Here is a 5,000-nt window from a genome sequence, read left to right on the forward strand (position 1 = left end):
GACATTAACTATCCATCGTTCAACAATTGAAAAAGAATAAATTTTTTCATGTATACGTGGGGGGGGGTAATTTTTTGATGCTTTGATTGTCAGCAACGGCATACGTTTTGGAGTACAGTACGTTACATATGATCGCTGCGATCAATGTGAAATAATTGTCGGATCAAAGTAGGTTTGATGTCATATAGTCCTTACCTGTACTAGGAGGTATCCCAAAGAGAATATTCCAATTGTCTGATCGCCATTTCCAGTATTAATGTCGATCGGGTCACTGACATGAAGTAGCACAAGATATGCCTCAAGTGTGCTGAACGCATTTTGAAGTGGTCGGATGAAGCGATTCACTTGGCTTGGTCTAAATTCTCCGCCCGGACGATATACGATGTAACACCCATTGTGAAATAAGGTTTCAAAAGGTGGGCGATACTGCCACCTAGCAGGATGCGGCCGGTATTGCACCTTTGGGATTTCAGAATGATTTCCTATGGTAACACTGAGGTCCGTGACATTGCATAGAATAAAAAAATCTAATAAGAGAAAAAACTATGAAAACCCGACTATACTCGGGTATGGCGCTCAACCGCTGGCGAGATAACCCGACTTCAATCGGGTCTGGCGCTGAATGAGTTAATACACATACTTAATTCGTAGCTAACATTGTATTGCATTATCGCAGGACTTTAACATGTCTATTTTATCATGTCTATTTTATGTCTATTTTATTATTTAGTATTATTGCACAATCAAAGCGGGCATGGCCACCCGCATTTCACTGTATGTCCTGGTATGTATGTGACAAATAAATCTGTTGAATCTTGAATCTTGAAGTACATGTACATTACAGTGAAATGCTTGGTTCTGTATGAGCCCCTGCGAATGTGCTTCTTGAAGTACAATGAAGTAAAAATGCAGACAATGAGGTACAAAACATGCCAGGGGAAACACTCCTCTCCGACACAGCTCATTTTAACCTACAGTACATGTACTTTGTACTATGTGTTTCAATATCAAAACAATATTAATCATGAAGAGCCGTCTACGCCATAATTAATGAGTCCGGAGTTCCACTACAATAGAAACATGTTAAACCTTGTAAACGGTATTTCTTTCTTAGCTAGCATGCTAACATACCTAATATTGAAAGAGTTAGTTAGCTAGATTAAACAGCATGGCACGGTGGTGTAGTGGTTAACACTGCCACCTCACAGCTAGAAGGTCCAGGGTTCGATTCCCGCTTGGGGACCAGGTTTCCGTGGTGCCAGGTACCCAGGTGGGGTATCTCCCAGGCCTTTCTGTGTGGAGTTTGCATGTTCTCCCCATGATCGCAAGGGTCCCCCCCCCCCGATAAACCCAATGGAAAAACATGCACAACAGATCGCTAACGCTGTCGCGTCCTTAACGAAGACGGACAGGAGCACTTGGATTGGTCCCTGGGGCGCGGCCCCACGGCGCAGCTCCTATCTGCTCCTGGCTGCCCTTGGGGGGAAGGATGACGGGATGGGTCAAGTGCAGAGACTCGACCCAACAAAAAATGTCATGTCTGTGTTTGTGTGTGTGTGCAACTGCTGCCCATCACATGTGTGTGTCACTGCATGCCGAATAAAGACTTCTTCAAAGTCTTTAGTGGTGGCAGTGTGTTACCTTGACACCCCTTCATAGTAAATTAATGGGTTTGGTATTACACGGCAAAGACAATTAGTGGATTTCTTCGTTGTTGTTTTTTTTCATTCTGAATTAGTTATTTCCTGAAAATATTACAAGCACATATTTGATAATTAGGAGAGGAAACACACCTCTTCAAACAATATCTAAAAAAAAAAAAAAAAAAAAAAAACGAACCTTCTTACTGTTATGTACCCTACTACTATTCTACTATAGGTTATACTACTACCTACCATGCTAATATGACTATACTACTATGCACTCAGAGCGTAACACTCAAACTCAAACAATGCCACTGACCCTTAGCTGCCAGAGATGTAGCCCTCCTGCTGACTTGTTATTCACAACCTGTAATTCACTTTGGATAAAAGCGTCAGCTAAATTACCAAATGTAATGTAAAATGTGGAGTTGCTCTGTATACAATGAATGGGGCTCTGAATTTATGAGGCCATCGATTGTTTCGAAATGAGGTTTGGTTCAGACCTTCCATCAACGCTAGAATATAAACTGCATGCTATTCCATGCCTCGGCAGATATTGAGGAAAATATTACAATATCATGATATGTGTATTTGCCCATATTTCCTAACCCTACCATCTACGTAATAGTATGCATTTCTCTTGCATTTTAAACTGCAGACTGTTCTGAGCCAGTATGGTAGTATACTTAACCTGTTAACCCTTTCACTACCACACTACAGAAGGTTAACCTTTCACTACCACACTACAGACGGTTAACCGCTTCACGTGAGCTATAGACCTGTTCACTCAGGGCCGTCTCAGGGGGTGTGCGAGCAGTGCGGTCGCACAGGGCCTCGCGGGAAGGGGGCCTCGCACAAAAAAAATTAAAAATTATTTCTATTTTTTATTTTTTGCGAGGCCCCCCTTCCCGCGAGGCCCTTTTTCATCACAGACCTAAAATCTAGTTTTACTTATATGCTTATATATTTCACATTAGACACGTTTGTAGAATGTGTCTGACTTGTTCCTGGCTCTGAGGCTCTGCAGGCAGCTCTGATGCTCTGCAGGCAGCAGAATTGGTTTCAATGAGGGGAGGGGTTACAGGTAAGGTAGCATCTGTTGAGTTCATTGTGTGTGTCTGTGTGCGTGCCAGACGTGAGCGATTCGACTCACGCTCACGGCAATGAATCGGCTCTTATGAACGAGTCGCTCATGACCGACCCATCACTAGCGTCTGACTATTTCGCGCATGCAGCATTGGAGGTTATGCCAGCCAAGATGAAGAGGACATCGTTCGGCAGATGGACTGAAGATGAAAGTTGTTGCATGTTAGACAGTTCAGTCAGGCTAGCCATCCCGGCTAAAGACAGGGACAGCTAGTTAGCTTTAGCTACGTTATAATATTGAGTGCTAACGTGTGGTTGAGTCGGGATATAGCCATGATGATGTCGGCTAGTAGCTAGCTTAGCTAAAGGCTAACTAGCGTTAGCTAACCTAGAGACAGCGCGTGCAGCATTGTTATGCCAAGATGAAGAGGATGGTCGTTCGGCAGATGAACTTCGTCAACTCCACGCGGTTGTCTCCATCCTCTTGGACGTTTGGTGAGTTTTTAATGCACTCTATTCTATTCCCGCCGTGGATATCTCTCTCTCTCTCTCTCTCTCTCTCTCTCTCTCTCTCTCTCTCTCTCTCTCTCTCTCTCTCTCTCTCTCTCTCTCTCTCTCTCTCTCTCTCTCTCTCTCGGGAGCCAACCGGGCCGACTAGCTGTTGTAGTACTAGTAGCTAACGGTGTGTGGCTTGGACTTGTTGCCGGCACCGCTATGGTAAACACCACTCTGTAGTGGGACGTGTATTGCCTTCTTTTTCCCTTCTCTCTTCGTATGAGAAGAGGAAAACACAGCGGCTGTCTGAAGTGTTGGCCTGTATTGCTTTTCTCACGTTGTACAGTTTTTCAGTGGTAGCCGCATAGCTTGCTTCTGCGTTAGCTAATGGTTAGCGATAGCCGGGTTGAGCTAACTGTTAGCCAGTTAGCTGTTTAGCTACGACGTTAGCTGCCGGCTGCGCTCGGCTGGGAACGTTAGTTTGATGCTATCAGTTAGCCTAGAGTTAGCTGTTAGCTTGTGCTACGACCATTGACATTAGCCGTGAGAATAGCAGGGGGCCCTGGCACTCTGACTACGACATCATCTTTGACAGAAGATGTAGTCGGGCCTGCACCATGACAAGGCTCCGGCCATAGCTTCTTTTTGTCCCGCCAGCGAGAGGCCTTTCGTCAACGTGGAGACCTGTGTTGCGGCCTTTCGCCCTGCGTTCCTTGGTGCAGGTAAGATGTCCATTGGACATTACCCCACTCTTCCTTCCTTCCCCTCCCGAATGTTTTGTTAATAACGATGTTTTTTTCCAGGCAAAACATATGTTACTTCACAACATTTGGAGATACGACATGTGCTGTGTGTGAATTGTCTTGGTCGTTTGTGTAGCTTGGGTAGCGTTGGCCAAAGCTGTGTGTGGCCTGGTGTCAGTACCTGGCTACTCTATTTGCAGTTAGCCTATTTAGCTGATGTCGGCCCTTGGCTCCTTGCTACTTTGTTTTCTCTGGTATAGACCCTCTTCTCTTTGGATTTAAGTGTTGATCTTTGTCCTTTTGGATCTATGTATATTCATGTTGCCTTTGTGAAGTTATCTTTTCCTTCTGTTTTGTTCTTCCATTAAAAGTTGAATATCCTTTAGGGGCTCATCTTTGCTTATCTCTCTCTCATACATGCTCTCTCTCTAACACACACACACACGACACACAGACATGCTCTCTCTCTCTAACACACAAACACACACGCTCTCTCTCTCTCTCTCTCTCTCTCTCTCTCTTTCTAACACACACAGTCTGCCTATGGCGGCCTTTCTCGATGGCTAGGCTGTGCTCGCTGAGTCTGTACCTAGTCAAGGATCTTCAGTCACAGTGCTCAGGTATTCTGCCACTGTGTACTCTCTGTTTAGGGCCAAATAGCATTTAAATTTCTTTCCAATGTGTCTCTCTCTCTCTCTCTCTCTTTCTCTCTCTCTGTACACTGTATATTGACTGTAGAACGGGAGCTCTCTCTCGCTCTCTCTCTTGCTATATGTTGACTGTATCATGCCCAGCCTCGGGCAGCGCTATTATTTAAGAATATGTTGACTGTATGAAAAAAAGAAAAAAAAAAAATCTCGCACAGGGCCTCGCATTTCTCCCAGGCGGCCCTGTGTTCACTGTATACAAACATACCGTGTTCGAGCCAATCAGCAATACAAACTGACTCACGTGACTAAGCTGCCCCCTACCTGCGCAAGCTGCTGAGCTAAAAAAGTACTACAGGGCTCTATGGAGAAACCATGACACTCCC

This window comes from Notolepis coatsorum, assembly GCF_963971535.1.
Source record: "Notolepis coatsorum genome assembly, chromosome: 16".
NCBI classification, from domain to species: Eukaryota; Metazoa; Chordata; class Actinopteri; order Aulopiformes; family Paralepididae; genus Notolepis; species Notolepis coatsorum.